The 24,012-nt window shown below is 45.8% G+C and overlaps 1 protein-coding gene across 1 annotated transcript in view; it reads right to left on the bottom strand.

The window, feature by feature from the left end:
* KBTBD2 (kelch repeat and BTB domain containing 2) overlaps positions 1-23,087 on the bottom strand; it is a 56,585-nt gene extending 33,498 nt beyond the window's left edge. The window contains exon 1 of the mRNA XM_069730284.1: positions 22,861-23,087. The gene's annotated coding sequence lies outside the window, so the exon portion shown is untranslated. The remainder of the gene's footprint in view (positions 1-22,860) is intronic.
* Between the last annotated feature and the right edge of the window lie 925 nt (positions 23,088-24,012).

Below are 24,012 nucleotides of genomic sequence, written 5' to 3'. Positions count from 1 at the left end.
CTGACCAGTGTCCCTTCATGAGGTAATAACTCAGGAACGCTTCAATGGATCCTAGCGGTTCTGAGATTGTTTTTTCGTGACATATTGGGCTTCATGTTGGTGGTAAATTTAGGTCAATAAATTCTGTGTTTATTTGTAATAAAAACGGAAATTTGGCGAAAATTTTGAAAATTTCGCAATTTTCACATTTTGAATTTTTATTCTGTTAAACCAGAGAGTTATGTGACACAAAATAGTTAATAAATAACATTTCCCACACGTCTACTTTACATCAGCACAATTTTGGAAACAAAATTTTTTTTTGCTAGGAAGTTATAAGGGTTAAAATTTGACCAGCGATTTCTCATTTTTACAACGAAATTTACAAAACCATTTTTTTTAGGGACCACCTCACATTTGAAGTCAGTTTGAGGGGTCTATATGGCTGAAAATACCCAAAAGTGACACCATTCTAAAAACTGCACCCCTCAAGGTGCACAAAACCACATTCAAGAAGTTTATTAACCCTTCAGGTGCTTCACAGCAGCAGAAGCAACATGGAAGGAAAAAATGAACATTTAACTTTTTAGTCACAAAAATGATTTTTCAGCAACAATTTTTTTATTTTCCCAATGGTAAAAGGAGAAACTGAACCACGTAAGTTGTTGTCCAATTTGTCCTGAGTACGCTGATACCTCATATGTGGGGGTAAACCACTGTTTGGGCGCACGGCAGGGCTTGGAAGGGAAGGAGCGCCATTTGACTTTTTGAATGAAAAATTGGCTGCACTCTTTAGCGGACACCATGTCACATTTGGAGAGCCCCCGTGTGCCTAAAAATTGGAGCTCCCCCACAAGTGACCCCATTTTGGAAACTAGACGCCCCAAGGAACTTATCTAGATGCATAGTGAGCCCTTTAAACCCCCAGATTCTTCACAAATTGATCCGTAAAAATGAAAAAGTACTTTTTTTTCACAAAAAAAGTTTTTTAGCCTCAATTTTTTCATTTTCACATGGACAACAGGATAAAATGGATCCTAAAATTTGTTTGGCAATTTCTCCTGAGTACACCGATACTTTACATGTGGGGGTAAACCACTGTTTGGGCACACGGCAGGGCTCGGAAGGGAAGGCGCGCCTTTTAACTTTTTGAATGGAAAATTAGCTCCAATTGTTAGCGGACACCATGTCGCATTTGGAGAGCCCCTGTGTGCCTATGCAATGGAGCTCCCCCACAAGTGACCCCATTTTGGAAACTAGACCCCCCAAGGAACTTACCTAGATGCATACTGAGCACTTTAAACCCCCAGGTGCTTCACAGAAGTTTATAATGCAGAGCCATGAAAATAAAAAATAATTTTTCTTTTCTCAAAAATGATTTTTTAGCCTGGAATTTCCTATTTTGCCAATGGTAATAGGAGAAATTGGACCACAAATGTTGTTGTCCAGTTTGTCCTGAGTATGCAGATACCCCATATGTGGGGGTAAACCACTGTTTGGGCGCACGGCAGGGCTCAGAAGGGAAGGCACGCCATTTGGCTTTTTAAATGGAAAATTATCTCCAATCATTAGCGGACACCATGTCGCGTTTGGAGAGCCCCTGTGTGCCTAAACATTGGAGATCCCCCACAAATTACCCCATTTTGGAAACTAGACCCCCAAAGGAACTAATCTAGATGTGTAGTGAGCACTTTGAACCCTCAAGTGCTTCACAGAAGTTTATAACGCAGAGCCATGAAAATAAAATAAAAAAATTATTTTCTCAAAAATGAATTTTAGCCCGCAATTTTTTATTTTCCCAAGGGTAACAGGAGAAATTTGACCCCAAAAGTTGTTGTCCAGTTTCTCCTGAGTACGCTGATACCCCATGTGTGGGGGTAAACCACTGTTTGGGCACACGTGGGGGCTCAGAAGGGAAGTAGTGACTTTTGAAATGCAGACTTTGATGGAATGGTCTGCGGGTGTCACGTTGCGTTTGCAGAGCCCCTGGTGTGCCTAAACAGTAGAAACCCCCCACAAGTGACCCCATTTTGGAAACTAGACCCCCCAAGGAACTTATCTAGATATGTGGTGAGCACTTTGAACCCCCAAGTGCTTCACAGACGTTTACAACGCAGAGCCGTGAAAATAAAAAATCATTTTTCTTTCCTCAAAAATGATGTTTTAGCAAGCAATTTTTTATTTTCTCAAGGGTAACAGGAGAAATTGGACCCCAGTAATTGCTGCGCAGTTTGTCCTGAGTATGCTGGTACCCCATATGTGGGGTAAACCACTGTTTGGGCACACGTCAGGGCTCGGAAGTGAGGGAGCACCATTTGAATTTTTGAATACAAGATTGGCTGGAATCAATGGTGGCGCCATGTTGCGTTTGGAGACCCCCTGAAGTGCCTAAACAGTGGAAACCCCTCAATTCTACCTCCAACACTAACCCCAACACACCCCTAACCCTAATCCCAACTGTAGCCATAACCCTAACCACAACCCTAACCCCAACACACCCCTAACCCTAACCACAACCCTAATTCCAACCCAACCCTAAGGCTATGTGCCAACGTTGCGGATTCGTATGAGATTTTTCAGCACCATTTTTGAAAAATCCGCGGGTAAAAGGCACTACGTTTTACCTGCGGATTTTCCGCGGATTTCCAGTGTTTTTTGTGCGGATTTCACCTGCGGATTCCTATTGAGGAACAGGTGTAAAACGCCGCGGAATCCGCACAAAGAATTGGCATGCTGCGGAAAATACAACGCAGCGTTCCCGCGCGGTATTTTCCGCACCATGGGCACAGCGGATTTGGTTTTCCATATGTTTACATGGTACTGTAAACCTGATGGAACACTGCTGCGAATCCGCAGCCAAATCCGCACCGTGTGCACATAGCCTAATTCTAAAGGTATGTGCACACGCTGCAGAAAATGCTGCGGATCCGCAGCAGTTTCCCATGAGTTTACAGTTCAATGTAAACCTATGGGAACCAAAAATCGCTGTACACATGCTGCGGAAAAACTGCACGGAAACGCAGCGGTTTACATTCCGCAGCATGTCACTTCTTTCTGCGGATTCCGCAGCGGTTTTACAACTGCTCCAATAGAAAATCGCAGTTGTAAAACCGCAGTGAAATGCGCAGAAAAACCGCGGTAAATCCACCTTAAATCCGCAGCGGTTTAGCACTGTGGATTTTTCAAATCCGCTGCGGAAAAATCCGCATAGGACCAGAATATGTGTGCACATACCGAAACCCTAACCCTAGCCCTAACCCTACCCCTAACCCTAACCCTAGTTCTTACCCCAACCTTAGTGAAAAAAAAAAAATTCTTTATTTTTTTATTGTCCCTATCTATGGGGGTGACAAAGGGGGGGGGTCATTTACTATTTTTTTTATTTTGATCACTGAGATATAACCTATCTCAGTGATCAAAATTCACTCTGGAACGAATCTGCCGGCCGGCAGATTCGGCGGGCGCACTGCACATGCGCCCGCCATTTTGGAAGATGGCGGCGCCCAGGAAAGAAGACGGACGGACCTCGGGCGGCCAGGTAAGTATAAGGGGGGGGGGAGATCAGGGCACGGGGGGGGCGACGGAGCACGGGGGGGTGGATCGGAGCATGGGGGGGGGGGGGGTGGATCAGAACACGGGAGGGAGGATTGGAGCACGGGGGTGGATTGGAGCACGGGGTGAGGGATCGCTGTGCGGGGGGGTGGATCGGAGCACGGGGGGGGGGTCGCTGTGTGCGGGGGGGGACCGGAGTGCGGGGGGGTTTGATTGGAGCGCGGGGGGTGTGATTGGTGCACGGGGGAAGCGGACAGGAGGACGGGGGAGCGGAGCACAGGACCGAGGGGAGCGGACCACAGATCGGGGGGCTGGGGGGGGCGATCGGAGGGGTGGGGTGGGTGCACATAAGTGTTTCCAGCCATGGCCGATGATATTGCAGCATCGGCCATGGCTGGATTGTAATATTTCACCAGTTTTTTAGGCGAAATATTACAAATCGCTCTGATTGGCAGTTTCACTTTCAACAGCCAATCAGAGCGATCGTAGCCACGAGGGGGTGAAGCCACCCCCCCTGGGCTAAACTACCACTCCCCCTGTCCCTGCAGATCGGGTGAAATGGGAGTTAACCCTTTCACCCGGCCTGCAGGGACGCGATCTTTCCATGACGCATATGCTGCGTCATGGGTCGGAATGGCACCGACTTTCATGACGCAGCGTATGCGTCAAAGGTCGGGAAGGGGTTAACATTGGTCCGAGTGCTATGCGATTTTTTTTCTAGCATAGCACTCGTCCGTATTTCTCTCTAGTGTGACTTCAGCATAATTACAGAAGAACGGATGGACTTCCGCAATCCTCTATACAGAGGCATGAAGTAATGAACATACAATGGGTGAAATAAGTATTGAACACATCACCAATTTTCTAAGTAAATATGTTTCTAAAGGTGCTATTAACATAAAATGCTCATCAGATGTCGGACAGGCAAAGAAGTCAAACCGTAGATGTCCATACATTAGGTGTAAGAAGTAGGAATAACACAAGAAAAAAAATTAAACAAGAAAGAGGTGCACAAAGCCATGGGAAGTCATGACACCAACTGAAATCTACCAGGAATTAGAAAGCAATCCTGTCACTTAAGGTACCGTCACACATAACGATATTGTTAACGATATCGTTGCAACGTCACACTTTGTGACATAGCAACGATCCCGCTAACGATCTCGTTATGTGTGACAGCGACCAACGATCAGGCCTCTGCTGGGAGATCATTGGTCGTTGGGGAATGATCAGGACCTTTTTTTGGTCGCTGATCACCCGCTGTCATCGCTGGATCGGTGTGTGTGACGCCGATCCAGCGATGTGTTCACTTGTAACCAGGGTAAATACCGGGTTACTAAGCGCAGGGCCGCGCTTAGTAACCCAATATTTACCCTGGTTACCATTGTAAAAGTAAAAAAAAAAAAAAAAAAACAGAACATACTCACATTCCGATGTCTGTCACGTCCCCCGACGTCAGCTTCCCGGCAATGACACAGTCAGTGCCGGGAAGCTGACGGTGGGGGACGTGACAGACATCGGAATGTGAGTATGTTCTGTTTTTTTTACTTTTACAATGGTAACCAGGGTAAATATCGGGTTACTAAGCGCAGCCCTGCACTTAGTAACCCGATGTTTACCCTGGTGCTGCAGGGGGACTTCGGCATCGTTAAAGACAGTTTCAACGATGCCAAAGTCTTTCCCCTGATCGTTGGTCGCTGGAGAGAGCTGTCTGTGTGAAAGCTCCCCAGCGACCACACAACGACTTACCAACGATCACGGCCAGGTCGTATCGCTGGTCGTGATCGTTGGTAAGTCGTTTATTGTAACGGTACCTTTAGTGAAAGATAATATCAGCTAGTTCATCAGATGGCCTATAAAAATGTGTCTCATTACAAAAGTGCCACACAAGACACCTCATGATGGGTAAAACCAGGGAGCTGTCCTAAAACCTTCGCAACCTTATTGTTGCAAAGCATACTGATGACATTGGTTACAGAAACATTTCTCAACTACTTAAGTGGGCACTATTGAGGCGATAATCCGAAAGCACATCATTTCACCATAAATAGGCCACAACCAGGTGTTTCCCGCAAGATTGCAGAGAGAGGAGTGAAAAGAATTATCAGAAATATTGTCCAAGAGAAAAGGACCACCCACGAAGAGCTACAGAAAGACCTGTAATCTGTAGGTACAATCGTTTCAAAGAAAACTATAAGTAATGCACTCAGCCTCCATTGCCTATATGCACACTTTTCGTAGGTGTGCTCATCACTAGTGAATTACTTTTCCTCTAGATATGTATGCACGCTCATCACACAAGACTCCACGGCTTAACAAAAATCATCATCAAGTGCATTTAACATTTTCTCAACATTTAGACAAGTCTGTGATATACTGGGAGAATATATTCTGGTCAGATGAGACCAAAATTTAACTCTTTGGATGCCATAATGCGCACCATGTTTGGAGGACAAAAGCCACTGCATATCACCCCAAAAACAGCACACCATCAGTGAAGTTTGGAAATGGGAACATCATGCTGTGAAGTTATTTTCAGCATACGGCACTGGCAAATTTCACACAAATGACGGAAGGATGAATGGACCAATATGCCGAGCCATTCTCCAAAAAAAAAAAAAAAAAATTGTGCTGACACCTACCAGGATGACGAAGATGAAACAAGGGTGGACATTTCAGCAAGACAATGATCCCAAACACAGTCAGAGAAACTTTCAATTGGTTTCAGATACAAAAAATTAAATCACCTAGCCAATCACATGACCTGAATCCAATAAAAAATTTATGTAAGGAACTAAAGCTCAGAGTTCATAGAAGGAGAACCTTCAGGTTTTGTATAGGGTTTATGTGGAAGAATGCAAACAAAACTGGCAAAGAAAGAGCGCAATAGGGTCTTAACTGGTAACAAAAGGTGGCAAGGAAAGAAATTCACTCACCTCATATAAATGCTACAGAGCAACATGTAACTGGCATGAAATAGATATCAGCTGTAGCAAGCACATCGGTCACTAGAAGGACCAAACAGTGCAAAACGATCGGGAGGAAGATGGCACTCCTGCGCTGCTACTGATGAATCCACAATGGTTACCAACGGATAAAAATTTCAAGGTTGTGCAGGACCTCTTCATCAGGACAGAAACCTGTTTTATGAACACATTTTTATCCTTTGGTAACCATTGTGGATTCATTATCAGCAGGGCTAGAGTGACATCTCCCTTCCAATCATTTAGCACTATGTGGAAGAATGTGACAAAACACACCTCAGCAATGCATGCGACAAGTTTCTCAATACAGGAGGCGTTTTGAAGCGGTCATCACCAACAAAGGCTTTTTAATGAAGTAATGGATACATTTCAGTAGGTTTGTGCAAAACTATTTCCATGTGTCGTCTCATTATTACACATACCGTAACTTAATTTATGGACATCTATGGTTTGATTTCTTTGCCTGTGTGAATTGGATGGGTTGTTACAGACATCTGGTGATCATTTCATGTCAATAGCATGTTTAGAAATATACTTACTTAGAAAATTGGTGACATGTTCTTATGTCACCCGCTGTATATCCTGCACAATATTTTTACAATGGGAACCTATAGGTGATGCAGTGACAGACATTGCATGGAAGCATACGAATGTGATAACATATATTTTCCTGTCTTACTGTACGTTTTATAACCTAAAAGTAAATCTTAAAAAATGCTTCTCTATCATTTTGATTATCTGTTAAATCCCATTACTGATAAAACCAAGATATCCATCTATGGACTGAATAAAACCCAAGATTCATGAAGACCATGTGCCAATGAAGCTGGGCTCGCCAGATAGTCCAAGGCCTCATATACCCACACTGAAGCAGTCTGGTGGTGAAATTACACTAGATTCATAAAGAAATCCAGACATGGTGACACTCACTAAACGCTGTCAATATCTATATGCAAGGTGCCAGAAAACTACTTTACATTAAATATTATCCCATTTCCTCCTCTCTGCATTAATAGAACTCATGGCATAGTCATTACTGCATATGTCATCCACAAAGATCATTAGTGATGATGAGTGAATGTGCTCAAATGAGGCGTTATCTGACCATGCTTGGGTGCTAACCGAATGACTTCGGTGTGCTCTAATAATATTTTCGAGTCTCCACGCCTGCTCGACAGCCACAATACATGCAGGAATTACCCAACAAGGCTGTGCGAAAGATGGAAGACATGCAGGTGCGGGGACTCGAGCATACTCTGATAACACCTTATCTGAGCACATTTGCTCATCACTACTGATTACCTGAAGTTGCACAGCATAGAGGTTAAGGAGCACTCAGTCAAACAGAAGCAGGAAGCACTGGGTGGGTGGGGAATGGAGCTGGAGTGACAGAGGCTTCAGCTCTACAGCCTCATTTGCATACTTTTTCAACAACTGATTCTCAAAAACAGAGGAACGGACTGGCCACGTAAAGATATTGCTGGACTTGTTTTTAAAAGCGCTACATGCACATATAGTTTGGGGGACGAGGGCTGAAATCCTGAAAACAAATTTTTAACCCCTTCCCGAAATTTTCAGTATACGACACGTGGTTGGGAAGGACTACTACAGTATTTTCTACTGGATATAGAAAGAGTAAAGGTACCGTCACATTTAGCGACGCTGCAGCGATCTAGACAACGATCCCGATTGCTGCAGCGTCGCTGTGTGGTCGCTGGAGAGCTGTCACACAGACAGCTCTCCAGCGACCAACTATGCGAAGTCCCCTGGTAACCATCGGGTTACTAAGCGCAGGACCGCGCTTAGTAACCTGATGTTTACCCTGGTTACCAGCGTAAACGTAAATAAAAACAAACACTACATACTTACATTCCGGTGTCTGTCCCCCAGCGCTGTGCTTCTCTGCACTGACTGTGAGCGCCAGCCGGAAAGCACAGCGGTGACGTCACCACTGTGCTCTGCTTTCCGGCCGGCGCTTACACAGTGCAGAGAAGCACAGCGCCGGGGGACAGACACCGGAATTTAAGTATGAAGTGTTTTTTTTTTTACGTTTACGCTGGTAACCAGGGTAAACATCGGGTTACTAAGTGCGGCCCTGCGCTTAGTAACCCGATGTTTACCCTGGTTACCAGTGAAGACATCGCTGAATCGGCTTCACACACGCCGATTCAGCGATGTCTGCGGGAGTCCAGCGACGAAATAAAGTTCTGGACTTTCTGCTCCGACCAACGATGGCACAGCAGGATCCTGATCGCTGCTGCCTGTCAAACTCAACGATATCGCTAGCCAGGACGCTGCAACGTCACGGATCGCTAGCGATATCGTTCAGTGTGATGGTACCTTAAGGTCTCTTTCATACTTCCGTCTTTTCAGATCCGTTGCAATGCGTTGTTTTAGGAAAAAACGGATCCTGCAAATGTGCCCGCAGGATCCATTTTTTTCCCATATAATTGTATTAGCAACGGATCGCGACGGATGGCCACACGTCGCATCTGTCGTGCGACGGATCCGTCATGTTTTGGCGGAACGTCGTCTGGAAAAAACGTTCAATGTAACGTTTTTTTTCTGCGTTGGGAAAACGCGTCGCGACGGATCCTGCGGCATACGTCATTGACTAGAATGGAAGCCTATGGACGCAGGATCCATTGTGACATGTCGTATGATGGAATCCAGCGCTGGAATCAGTTTTTTTTTTTTTTTTACACTGAGCATGCTCAGAATCAGGAATTTGTAGCCAATTGGCCAGACAGGCCCCAAATCTATATAAACCTGGCTTGGGGCGTCACCCCCAAATGTGACAGCAAGACTCCTGCCAGACTGAAGACAGCCAGCCAGTCAATATATTGGTTTCCTTATTTTCCAGTAGCCAATCACATTTGGGAGACTCCCATTTTTAGGCATGGAAAACGGTTCCGTAAAAAAAAAAAAAAAAAAACGAATGAAACTGATGGTAAAAACGGATGCAACGGATCCAGTTTTTCAACGGAACCGTCTAGAGGATCTGTCGAAATATTGGATGCGTTGCATCAGTTTTTCACGATTTTTTACGCATCCGTCGATACGTCGCGCCGACGCATTGTGACGGATTCTAAAAAACGGAAGTGTGAAAGTAGCCTTAGTGTCAGATAGCTGCGGGAGCTCAGTAATTTGTTTTTTACTGACTTCCGTTTAGTAAGTTTGTGATTCTAGATTCGATCATGCCTGCCCGCCGGCAGCCAGGAATCAGAGCCTGCCCGCCGGCAGCCAGGAATCAGAGCCTGCCCGCCGGCAGCCAGGAATCAGAGCCTGCCCGCCGGCAGCCAGGAATCAGAGCCCGCCCGCCGGCAGCCAGGAATCAGAGCCCGCCCGCCGGAAGTCAGGAATCAGAGCTTGCCCGCCGGAAGCCAGGAATCAGAGCTTGCATGCGCTAATGCAGCCAGGTATATTATTCTTTGGAACAGTCACAAGACAGGGAACAGAGAGAGACAAGACATGTCCAGTGCGGCCCCGCACTTGTTCGACTTCTATAGTTCTTTTCTAGTCAATGAAAATTCACCGCACTATTTTTTGACATCACCGCAAAAATACAATATTTATTTACAGTTCATGGGAACAGAAGAAATCGGTAAAGCGCAGGAACAATTCTAAAGCGACTATATTTGAGTGACGTTTCGCCCTGTCCCAGGTCTTATTCAATACGTCGTTGGTAATTCCTTAAGTCATGGAGATAGATGCAGTTTGTATGGGGCTATTTCCCTGATCAGGGTAGTGTGCTAAGTAAGCTTTAAGGGTATGTGCACACGTTCAGGTTTTTTTGCGTTAAAAACGCATTAGAAACTGCAGACATATGCATCCTATCATTTAGAATGCATTCTGCAATTTTTGTGCACGACGCGTTTTTTTCCGAGAAAAAAACGCATTGCGGTAAAAAAAAGCATCATGTTTATTAGTTTTGCTGATTTTCTGCGTTTTTCCCGCGATTCTATGCATTTGGAAAAAAACGCACAAAAATCGCACCAAAAACGCGTGGAAAAAAACGCATGTGGATTTCTGGCAGAAATGTCAGGTTTTTGCCAGGAAAATTTCTGCCAGAAATCCTGACGTGTGCACATAGCCTAAATCACATTACTGGTGGTGCTCCCGCTACTTGTCTGGCCTCCTGCTGCTGGTGTCACCAGCAACTGGATGCAGCAGAGATAAGCGGCCAGCGGCTGTGCCAGACTCAGCAAGTCTCTCCCTATAGGCCCCAGCCAGATCTTCAATGTTTTCTTTCAATTGCCATAGTGTTTCTGAGAAAGCATACGTTGCTGCAATCCTGCATGCAGGCGGATTCATGGTGCCCACAGTTTAGACAGCATGACGAGTGACATTTAAGATAAATGTCAGCAACTATCTGATGTTTATAGGGCCTCCTGACTTCTAGAAAAATTGGGCTCCTCCGGCTGCAGGGAATCGGGCTCATCTAGCCTCACAGAATGCAGCCAACGAGGGATTCGCTGGGATACAAGTCCGGTGTATGTGCCCTCCAGTCACTGATGATAAGATTCTCCTTACCGCAATAATTAGAATACCACCAATTATTGGTGGGCGGGACGAGGGTCCTCAACACTGCAAATATTAGGATATCAACTCTCAAAAAATACTGGACATTAAACACATTGGTAATAGACTGCTGACATAACATACCACACTGAAATAATGCTGTCTTAGGCTACGTTCACACTTGCGTTTTTCACCTTCCGTCACTGTGGTGAAAAAAAAAAAAAATAATATATATATATATATATATATATATATATATATATATATATATATATATATATATATATATATATATATATATATATATATATATATATATATAATGTCTAGGGTTATATGTGTGGCTAGTGATAATGTAACATCTGTCCTAAAGGCAAGTCGCACCTAGGTGTTAATAGGTACTTCCTTGGGACTAGTAGAAATTCTGTTTCCATATCTCACCAGGGGGTCTAGCTAGGGCCGAGAAGAAAAGCAACATTTGGCATCTTCCAGGTCTTGGAGGGGAGACGCTAATTGCGGCCTGAGGGCTAGCTATCCCTGGGAACCACATCACAAGTGTCTCCAGAGGAAAATAATATATATTCATTAGTAGAGTGGCCGTGCCCAATCAAACAGAACACAATTATGATATTAACCTGAGAGGCCGGTCTAGAAACCTGACCTCAGACCAAAGTTATAAATTTAGGCTGCAGACAGAGAATTGTGTTCACATGTGAGGGCAGCCAGAGAAGCTGATGTGTTCCATCAACTCCATTTACCCCCCCTCAGGGAGCAGAAAGCAAACTACCAGTTAGATGATTTCTGTAAGTTTTCTCCTGTTTATTTTGACACTGTTTTGCATAAGTTGTATGTCTTATTATCTTTTATTAACCTTTTGCTATTAAAGTATAAAACTTTAACAAGTTGAACCTTGAATGTTCTAAAAGAATCCATGGACTAAAAGGTGTGTGAGCCTTATGAGTGATAGACATATTTTTTATTAGTATTGTTAGTTCCGGGACTCATCGCCCGTGTATTCGATGAGTGGTGGCAGCGCGTATGAGCGGGTGTGTGGCCTGGGTTGGCGTGTGATTTATGCTCCCATTACAGCATAGGACAGAGGTTGAATGCTGGGACTGAGAGTGGGGGGAGATAGATTAACCCTTGCAGGCACAACCCCAAGTCACGTGTGAGAGCAGGCACATGACAAATAAGTGACACCACGGAGAATGGATCCGTGACAGTCACAATCCGTTGTTTTTTTGAGAATGCCGGATCCTGCATTTTCCCACAGACTTGTATTAGCGACGGATTGTGATGGATGGCCATCCGTTGCGTCTGTCGTGCACTGGATGCGTCGTGTTTTGGCGGACCGTCAGCACGAAAAAACGTTCAATATAACGTTTTTTCGTACGTCGGATCCGCCATTTCCTACCGCGCATGCGCGGCCGGAACTCCGCCCCCTCCTCCCCAGCACTTTAGAATGGGCAGCGGATGCGTTGAAAAACTGCATCCGCTGCCCACGTCATGCCAAATTTTCACAACGTGTGTCGGTACGTCGTGCCGACGCTTAGCGACAGACCCGTACCGACGCAAGTGTGAAAGTAGCCTTATAGGGGGCAGCGCAAACTATGTTACCCCTGTATCCAAGTCCCTAACAGCATATTGGGATGGATTATTTGTAACAATAGCAAATTAGAAAAGATGCGGCACTCACCCAGTTGGAGTGAAGAAAATGTCCTTTTTATTCACCATCCAACGGTTTCAGACATTTTACTTGAAGACGGCAGGTGTGCGTGAGGGTGCACCATCACTTGGATGGTGAATTAAAAGGACATTTTCTTCACTACAACTGGGTGAGTGCCGCATCTTTTCTAATTTGCTATTGATACACTAATTGTTATATGATGCAGAGCACCAGTTTCCCAGCAGCGAAAAACAACTATTTTTAAAGGTCAATACGGATCAAACTCTGTATCACTTGATTTGGCCAGACACCTAGTGCCATTCGTTCTGTGTGACATCACACAACTGACAGTGATGGAACCAACCTTACAGGGCAGAAAACACAAGGGAGAATATGTCCACCGCTCCAGCAAATTACCACAGTATTGCCAGGCGACAGTCAGCATTACTAGCCTAGTGTCGTCATCATCAGGAGACGGTCAGCATTACTAGCCCAGTGACATCATCAGGAGATAGAATTACTAGCCCAGTGTCGTCGTCGTCATCAGGAGACAGTCAGTATTGGCCCGATGTCGTCAACATCAGGAGACGGTCAGCATTACTAGCCCAGTGTCATCATCAGGAGACGGTCAGCATTACTAGCCCTGTATCGTCATCATCAGGAGACGGTCAGCATTACTAGCCCTATGTCGTCATCATCAGGAGACGGTCAGCATTACTAGCCCGGTGTCGTCATCATCAGTAGATGGTCAGCATTACTAGCCCGGTGTCGTCATCATCAGGAGACGGTCAGCATTACTAGCCTGGTGTCATCATCATCAGGAGACGGTCAGCTTTATTAGCCCGATGTCGTCATCATCAACATACAGTCAGAATTACTTGCCCGCTGTCATTATCATCAGGAGACGGTCAGCATTACTTGCCCGGTGTCGTCATCATCATGAGACGGTCAGCATTACTAGCCATGTTTCATCATCATCAGGAGACTGTCAGCATTACTAGCCATGTTTCATCATCATCAGGAGATGGTCAGCATTATTAGCCCAGTGTTATCATCATTTCTGTTCATACTTCTCGACCTTTCTGCAGCTTTCGACGCTGTTGACCACCGTCTCCTACTCCCTAGGCTACAGTCACTTGGCATTAAGGACACTGCTCTCTCCTGGTTCTCTTCCTATCTTTTTGACCGTTCCTTCAGTGTTCTGTTCTCTGGCTCCACTTCATCTCCTCTTCCTCTCACTGTTGGGGTACCTCAGGGCTCAGTCCTTGGCCCCCTTCTCTTCTCTCGCTACACGGCCCCAATTGGACAGACCATCAGCAGATTTTGCTTTCAGTACCATCTTTACGATGATGACACAACTATACACGTCATCCCCTGACCTTACCCCCGCTGTACTACAGAACGCCACTGACTGTCTGCAGTCTCCAACATCATGTCCACTCTTTATCTGAAACTCAACCTCTCCAAAACTGAACTTCTTCTGCTCCTGCTGTCTACTATCCTCCCTAAGGCTGGTTTCACACTTGCGTTGGACAGTGCTGCCGAGGGCTGCGTACTTCCTCTGTTCAGCCCTGCCCACTGCAGCACCTCTTCCATTCAGCTCCACCTATGTCGGCATGCGTCCTGCGCACCTATCTTTAACATTGGGTACACAGGCCATGTGAATGTATACGGATGCCTCTGCCTACGCAGAATGCATGCCCACGTAGGCGGAGCTGAATGGAAGAGGTGCGGCAGTGGGCGGGGCTTAACAGAGGAACCAAGCAGCCCTCTACAACTCTGCCCAAAGCAAGTGTGAAACCAGCCTAAATCTGACATTTCCCTCTCCGTGGGTGGCACCATAATAACACCACGGCAGCAGGGGCGCTGTCTGGGTGTTATGTTTGACTCCGATCTCTCCTTCACATCCCATATACAATCTCTTGCCGCTTACACCTAAACAACATCTCTAGAATCTGCCTTTTCGCTCCACGGAAACAACAAAGACCCTCACTGTCGCCCTGATCCAGTCCCGCCTGGACTACTGCAACACTATTAATTGGCCTCCCTGTTAGTTGACTTTCCCCTCTCCAGTCCATCCTTAATGCAGCAGCCAGGGTCATCCATCTGGCTAATCAGTATTCAGACATGTCCGCTCTTCGCCAGTCGTTACACTGGCTGCCCATTCATTATAGGATCCAATTCAAAGTACTTGTTCTCACCCACAAAGCTTTCCACAGTGCGGCACCCCCTTACATCTCCTCCCTCATTTCTGTCTATCGGCCTAGCCGATCGCTGTGCTCTGCAAATGATTTTCGACTAACCTCTGCACTCATCCGTATCTCCCACTCCCGACTCCAAGACTTCTCCCGTGCTGTGCCAATCCTCTGCAATGCTCTGTCCCAAGAAATTAGGACTATCCACAATTTGCATAATTTTAGGCACTCCCTCAAAACACAATTATTCAAAGCAGCCTATCACGTTCCCTAATCAAAGTCATTTTATGTGTAACTGTGCGTGTTTAGCCCATTCACCAGCTCCATCTATCCCTCACTCCTTCAAGATGGCTGGACCATCAGTGTAGATAGATCATTGTAAATGCAGACCTCTACCTTGTATCTCCCCGACCTCATTGTAGATTGTAAGCTCTCATGAGCAGGGTCGTCTTATTTTGCTTTAATGATTGTATGGTTAACGTTGTTACGGTACTTATGACTGTTGTGTTTTGAAAAGGTTAAACTGTAAAGCGCTGCGGAATATGTTGGTGCTATATAAATAAAGATTATCATCATCAGGAGACAGTCAGCATTATTAGCCAAGTGTCAGGATGGAAAATCTTGAAAAATGAGGTTCTCAAAGCACAATCGTTAACAATTCCGAAAAGAAGAATAAGAAGCATTTAAGGAAACCAGGATGGATGAACACAAAACTTAAAACACATAATAAAAAGGAAGAAAATGTTTATCAAATGGAAAGAGGGAAGCATATCTAAAGAAGACTATAATGCTGTCGGCAGATCCTGCAGGGCACAAATCAGGTTTTCTAAAGCTGACAATGAATTAAGGCTTGCAAGAGACGTCAAAAGCAATAAAAAAAGTATTTTGGGGATATGTCAAAAAAAGTCAAAGATGCTATAGGATTTTTACAGAATGAAAATGAGGAACTGGTGAGAAAGGATGTTGAGAAGGCCGAACTTTTAAAGTCCTATTTTGCATCTGTTTTCTCTCAGAAAAAAAATCTAACATCAACTGATTTTCACTGTTCTATTAAGGGAATAGAAGAATCCAGGATATCTACAAACAGAAAGATAGTGAGGAAACACTTAGGTAACATAAATGAATTCAAGTCTCCGGGTCCAGATGAATTACACCCCAGAGTACTGAAGGAGATAACAGAAGAAATTTTTGAACCACTCTCCATAATCTTTGAAAATTCTTAGAGAACAGGAGAAGTCCCAGAAGACTGGAGGAGAGTAAGGGTATGTGCACACGTACAGGTTTTTTCGCGCTAAAAATGCTATAAATACTCATTAAAAACGCATACATTATGCATTCTATCATTTAGAATGCATTCTGCATGTTTTGTGCACATGGATGTGTTTTTTTCCGCGAAAAAAACGCATCGCAGTAAAAAAAAAATGAGCATGTTCATTATTTTTGCGGATTTTCTGCGTTTTTCCCGCAATTCTATGCATTTGGGAAAAAACGCACAAAAAAGGCGTCAAAATCGCTGTAAAATCGCGGTAAAAACGCATGCGGATTTCTGGCAGAAATGCCCGGTTTTTGTCAGGAAAATTTCTGCAAGAAATCCTGACGTGTGCACATACCCTAAATGTTGTTCCGATCTTCAAAAAAGGGAAGAAGGTGGACCCAGGGAACTATAGGCCGGTGAGTCTGACATCTATACCAGGAAAGATTTTTGAACAAATTATTAAACAACATTTATGCAAGTACCTGGATAAGAATGAATTGATTAAACAGTCAGCGTGGGTTTGTAATAATTCATGTCAGACTAACTTAATTTCCTTCCATGACAGAATCACTGACTGGGTGGATCAGGGAAATGTGGTAGATATCGTACATCTTGACCTCAGCAAAGCATTTAACAAAGTATCTCACACAATCTTTATTGAAAAAAAATGACTAAGTATGGAATGGACAACTGTTAGGTGGATTCATAACTGGCTTAGTGATTGGACCCAAAGAGTGGTCGTAAATGGCTGCACATCCAGTTGGAAGGTCTCAAGTGGGGTACCACAGGGTTCTGTCCTAGGCACTGTATTGTTGAACATTTTTATCAATAATTTAGATGAAGGAATTGAGGGTAAACTGATTAAATTTGCTGATGACACAAAGCTAGGAAGGATATCTAATACTAGAGAAGAGGGGATTCAAAAAGATATAAACAAACTGGAAGAGTGGGCAGCAACTAATAGAATAATTTTTAAACGGAAAAAATGCAAAGTACTACATCTGGGCAATAAAAATGAAAAAGGCATATACAGAATGGGAAGAATATGGCACAACAGCACATGTGAAAAAGACTTGGGTATACTAATAGATCATAAACTTAACATGAGTCAACAGTGTGATGCAGCAGCAAAAAGGGCAAATACAATTCTGGGATGTATTAACAGAAGCATACAGTCTAGATCACGTGAAGTCATTATTGGCCTCTACTCCGCTTTGGTCAGACCTCATCTGGAATATTGTGTCCACTTTTGGGCATCACATTTTTAAAAAAAACACATCAACAAACTGGAGCAAGTTCAGACAAGAGCTACCAGAATGGTGACAGGTCTGCAAACCATGTCCTGTGAGGAAAGGTTACAGGATTTGGGAATGTTTAGCTTGCAAAAGAGAAGACTGAGAGGAGACTTAATAGCTGTCTACAAATATCTCAAGGGCTGTCACATTGTAGAAGGATCATCTTTATTTTCATTTGCACAAGGAAAGATTAGAAGCAATGGGATGAAACTGAATGGGAGGAGACACAGATTAGGGTGATCAATGAGTGGTACAGGCTGCCACGAGAGGTGGCGAGTTCTCCTTCAAAAGAAGTCTTCAAAAAGAGACTGGACAGACATCTGTCTGGGATGATTTAGTGAATCCTGCATTGAGCAGGGGGTTGGACCAGATGACCCAGGAGGTCCCTTCCAATTCAACCATTCTATGATTCATCATCAGGAGACGGTCAGCATTATTAGTCCGGTGTCGTCATCAGGAGACAGTCAGCATTACTAGCCCAGTGTCGTCATCATCATCAGGAGACGGTCAGCATTACTAGCCCACTGTCGTCATCATCATCAGGAGACAGTCAGCATTACTAGCCCAGTGTCATCATCAGGAGACGGTCAGCATTACTAGCCCAGTGTCATCATCAGGAGATAAAGGAAATAATGGTGTGCACTCAGGACAGAGGTAAGTAGGTGCTGGTAAAACAGACCGTGTGGTCCAAAACAGTCCAATATCAAAAATTACCGCACACTTGAAGCTGGTATGATGCAAATATATAACAAGTTTATTGTGTTCACAAAACAGGTTGCCACAAAAAGGAAACAAAAAGTGCAGATAGAAACCCAACATTTCGACCCTCCCGTGCCTTATTCATGGGGTTACTTGATGCACGCTAGGATACATATGTAGGTGGCAGGCATAGGGTAGGAGGGCAAGTCCCTTGGTATATAAGCTGTCGCTTAACCTGGAACAGGCTGGGAATATGCTGTTTTGTAATGCAAAGCGATAGTGGCACACAGAGGCTCTGACATCCGTAGTGGGCCTGTGTATAGCTGGATGACCCGTGTGGGCAGCACTCCTGAGGCTTGTAGTGCGCTCATCCAGCACCCTCCATTCACGTCACTACAAGCCTCAGGAGTGCTGCCCGCACGGGTCATCCAGCTATACACAGGCCCACTACGGATGTCAGAGCCTCTGTGTGCCACTATCGCTTTGCATTACAAAACAGCATATTCCCAGCCTGTTCCAGGTTAAGCGACAGCTTATACAGTTAGGGCCAGAAATATTTGGACAGTGACACAAGTTTTGTTATTTTAGCTGTTTACAAAAACATGTTCAGAAATACAATTATATATATATAATGTGGGCTGAAAGTGCACACTCCCAGCTGCAATATGATAGTTTCCACATCCAAATCGGAGAAAGGGTTTAGGAATCATAGCTCTGTAATGCATAGCGTCCTCTTTTTCAAGGGACCAAAAGTAATTGGACAATGGACTTTAAGGGCTGCAATTAACTCTGAAGGCGTCTCCCTCGTTAACCTGTAATCAATGAAGTAGTTAAAAGGTCAGGGGTGGATTCCAGGTGTGTGGTTTTGCATTTGGAAGCTGTTGCTGTGAGCAGACAACATGCGGTCAAAGGAACTCTCAATTGAGGTGAAGCAGAACATCCTGAGGCTGAAAAAAAAGAAAAAATCCATCAGAGAGATAGCAGACATGCTTGGAGTAGCAAAATCAACAGTTGGGTACATTCTGAGAAAAAAGGAATTGACTGGTGAGCTTGGGAACTCAAAAAGGCCTGGGTGTCCACGGATGACAACAGTGGTGGATGATCGCCGCATACTTAATTTGGTGAAGAAGAACGCGTTCACAACATCAACTGAAGTCCAGAACACTCTCAGTGAAGTAGGTGTATCTGTCTCTAAGTCAACAGTAAAGAGAAGACTCCATGACAGTAAATACAAAGGGTTCACATCTAGATGCAAACCATTCATCAATACCAAAAATAGACAGGCCAGAGTTAAATTTGCAGAAAAACACCTCAAGAAGCCAGCTCAGTTCTGGAAAAGTATTCTATGGACAGATGAGACAAAGATCAACCTGTACCAGAATGATGGGAAGAAAAAAGTTTGGAGAAGAAAGGGAACGGCACATGATCCAAGGCACACCACATCCTCTGTAAAACATGGTGGAGGCAACGTGATGGCATGGGCATGCATGGCTTTCAATGGCACTGGGTCACTTGTGTTTATTGATGACATAAGAGCAGACAAGAGTAGCCGGATAAATTCTGAAGTGTACCGGGATATACTTTCAGCCCAGATTCAGCCAAATGCTGCAAAGTTGATTGGACGGCGCTTCATAGTACAGATGGACAATGACCCCAAGCATACATCCAAAGCTACCCAGGAGTTCATGAGTGCCAAAAAGTGGAACATTCTGCAATGGCCAAGTCAATCTCCAGATCTAAACCCAATTGAGCATGCATTTCACTTGCTCAAATCCAGACTTAAGACGGAAAGACCCACAAACAAGCAAGACCTGAAGGCTGCGGCTGTAAAGGCCTGGCAAAGCATTAAGAAGGAGGAAACCCAGCGTTTGGTGATGTCCATGGGTTCCAGACTTAAGGCAGTGATTGCCTCCAAAGGATTTGCAACAAAATATTGAAAATAAAAATATTTTGTTTGGGTTATGTTTATTTGTCCAATTACTTTTGACCTCCTAAAATGTGGAGTGTTTGTAAAGAAATGTGTACAATTCCTACATTTTCTATCAGATATTTTTGTTCAACCCTTCAAATTAAATGTTACAATCTGCACTTGAATTCTGTTGTAGAGGTTTCATTTCAAATCCAATGGGGTGGCATGCAGAGCCCAACTCGCGAAAATTGTGTCACTGTCCAAATATTTCTGGCCCTAACTGTATACCAAGGGACTTGCCCTCCTACCCTATGCCTGCCACCTACATATGTATCCTAGCGTGCATCAAGTAACCCCATGAATAAGGCCCGGGAGGGTCGAAACGTTGGGTTTCTATCTGCACTTTTTGTTTCCTTTTTGTGGCAACCTGTTTTGTGAACACAATAAACTTGTTATATATTTGCATCATACCAGCTTCAAGTGTGCGGTAATTTTTGATATTGGATCATCAGGAGATAGTCAGCATTACTAGCCCAGGGTCATCATCAGGAGACAGTCAGCATTACTAGCCCGGTGTCATCATCAGGAGACAGTCAACATTACTAGCCCGGTGTCATCATCAGGAGACAGTCAGCATTACTAGCCCAGTGTCATCATCAGGAGACAGTCAGCATTACTAGCCCAATGTCGTCATCATCAGGAGACAGTCAGCATTACTAGCCCAGTGTCATCATCAGGAGACAGTCAGCATTACTAGCCCAGTGTCATCAGGAGACAGTCAGCATTACTAGCCCAGTGTCATCAGGAGACAGTCAGCATTACTAGCCCAGTGTCATCAGGAGACAGTCAGCATTACTAGCCCAGTGTCATCAGGAGACAGTCAGCATTACTAGCCCAGTGTCATCAGGAGACAGTCAGCATTACTAGCCCAGTGTCATCAGGAGACAGTCAGCATTACTAGCCCAGTGTCATCAGGAGACAGTCAGCATTACTAGCCCAGTGTCATCAGGAGACAGTCAGCATTACTAGCCCAGTGTCATCAGGAGACAGTCAGCATTACTAGCCCAGTGTCATCAGGAGACAGTCAGCATTACTAGCCCAGTGTCATCAGGAGACAGTCAGCATTACTAGCCCAGTGTCATCAGGAGACAGTCAGCATTACTAGCCCAGTGTCATCAGGAGACAGTCAGCATTACTAGCCCAGTGTCATCAGGAGACAGTCAGCATTACTAGCCCAGTGTCATCAGGAGACAGTCAGCATTACTAGCCCAGTGTCATCAGGAGACAGTCAGCATTACTAGCCCAGTGTCATCAGGAGACAGTCAGCATTACTAGCCCAGTGTCATCAGGAGACAGTCAGCATTACTAGCCCAGTGTCATCAGGAGACAGTCAGCATTACTAGCCCAGTGTCATCAGGAGACAGTCAGCATTACTAGCCCAGTGTCATCAGGAGACAGTCAGCATTACTAGCCCAGTGTCATCAGGAGACAGTCAGCATTACTAGCCCAGTGTCATCAGGAGACAGTCAGCATTACTAGCCCAGTGTCATCAGGAGACAGTCAGCATTACTAGCCCAGTGTCATCAGGAGACAGTCAGCATTACTAGCCCAGTGTCATCAGGAGACAGTCAGCATTACTAGCCCAGTGTCATCAGGAGACAGTCAGCATTACTAGCCCAGTGTCATCAGGAGACAGTCAGCATTACTAGCCCAGTGTCATCAGGAGACAGTCAGCATTACTAGCCCAGTGTCATCAGGAGACAGTCAACATTACTAGCCCAGTGTCATCAGGAGACAGTCAGCATTACTAGCCCAGTGTCATCAGGAGACAGTCAGCATTACTAGCCCAGTGTCATCAGGAGACAGTCAGCATTTCTAGCCCAGTGTCATCAGGAGACAGTCAGCATTGCTAGCCCGGTGTCATCAGGAGACAGTCAGCATTACTAGCCCGGTGTCATCAGGAGACAGTCAGCATTACTAGCCCGGTGTCATCAGGAGACAGTCAGCATTACTAGCCCAGTGTCATCAGGAGACGGTCAGCATTACTAGCCCAGTGTCATCAGGAGACGGTCAGCATTACTAGCCCAGTGTCATCAGGAGACAGTCAGCATTGCTAGCCCAGTGTCATCAGGAGACAGTCAGCATTGCTAGCCCAGTGTCATCAGGAGACAGTCAGCATTACTAGCCCAGTGTCATCAGGAGACGGTCAGCATTACTAGCCCAGTGTCATCAGGAGACAGTCAGCATTGCTAGCCCAGTGTCATCAGGAGACAGTCAGCATTACTAGCCCAGTGTCATCAGGAGACAGTCAGCATTTCTAGCCCAGTGTCATCAGGAGACAGTCAGCATTGCTAGCCCGGTGTCATCAGGAGACAGTCAGCATTACTAGCCCGGTGTCATCAGGAGACAGTCAGCATTACTAGCCCGGTGTCATCAGGAGACAGTCAGCATTACTAGCCCAGTGTCATCAGGAGACGGTCAGCATTACTAGCCCAGTGTCATCAGGAGACGGTCAGCATTACTAGCCCAGTGTCATCAGGAGACAGTCAGCATTGCTAGCCCAGTGTCATCAGGAGACAGTCAGCATTGCTAGCCCAGTGTCATCAGGAGACAGTCAGCATTACTAGCCCAGTGTCATCAGGAGACAGTATTGTCCTCAGCCCCCGGAGCAGAACGTGGACCCCCTGCCGCCGATATAGCGCGTGATCCGGGGAGAATGCCGCTGTGTGTAATACCCCTCCATCTGATGCACTGCGATCCAGAGCCGCACAGACCGCCGCAGCCACTGATGATGATGATACTCACCGGGTGCTGGCGGCGCTGCGCACACGTCCTGACACTTCCCCGCCGCTCTCTTTTCCTTTTCCTTCCGGGTGTGACCTCGCCGTGCAGTTTTTGCCACCGCCGCCCCCTTCCAGCAACCAGCGGTGAGAGTGGAAGAGAGCAGACAAACACCGAGGCGGAGAATGCAGGAAGGCGGTGGTGCAATTTTGGGACTATTTTATGAATTTTCAATAAAGTTTTCGTGGAGTAAAAAAAAAAAATCGGAAGAAGCTTTCGGAAGTGCGCAAGAGCGTCTGCAGCCAGTGATTGATGATGGCCGCCGAGCTCCGCCACGCCCACTCCCTGCTGAGTGCTGCCAGTGCTTGTGGCACCTTTCATTACAGCGCTGCGGCAGACATGTTTAATGAGGGGACGTCCCCGGGCACCTCTGTGAATTATACTATAAGCATTGTGCTCACGGGGTGCTCCAGGGCAGCGCAGGCACACTCATACTGCACAGTACACAGCCGGCGTGCCTCAGCGTCCACTAGAGCGCGGTAATAGCACCTACACTAAAATGGCGCCAATAGTGACTCAAGGGCGGGAACACATGAGCGTCATCTCTGGTGTGTGGAAGTAGTGGAGTGCTCCGCTCGTGACGTCACGACATTCCTAGCGGCGTCCCCTCAGCTCCTCCAGCCTTTGTTTTTACGTCATTTCATGAGCACGTGATTGGCTGCAGCCGCCCCCGCTGCCTCCTCCCGCGTGTGGTGGAGGGTTCTAGATCCAGTGCGTGAGTCACCCGCTGCTGTGCGGCCGGGATAGTATGACTCAGCGCCGTGCTCTCATGTGCAGGCTTTTGTTCTGGGGTCGTGCACAGCATGGTGGGCTGCAATCCCCTGTGGTCTGCACAGCATGGTGGGCTGCAGTCCCCTGTGGTCGTGCACAGCATGGTGGGCTGCAATCCCCTGTGGTCGTGCACAGCATGGTGGGCTGCAGTCCCCTGTGGTCGTGCACAGCATGGTGGGCTGCAATCCCCTGTGGTCTGCACAGCATGGTGGGCTGCAGTCCCCTGTGGTCGTGCACAGCATGGTGAGCTGCAGTCCCCTGTGGTCGTGCACAGCATGGTGGGCTGCAATCCCCTGTGGTCTGCAATCCCCTGTGGTCGTGCACAGCATGGTGGGCTGCAGTCCC

The sequence above is a fragment of the Ranitomeya imitator genome, chromosome 6 (genome assembly GCF_032444005.1).
Source record: "Ranitomeya imitator isolate aRanImi1 chromosome 6, aRanImi1.pri, whole genome shotgun sequence".
NCBI classification, from domain to species: Eukaryota; Metazoa; Chordata; class Amphibia; order Anura; family Dendrobatidae; genus Ranitomeya; species Ranitomeya imitator.
Note: the sequence above shows the minus strand (reverse complement) of the source record. Positions and strands in the feature narration are given on the sequence as shown.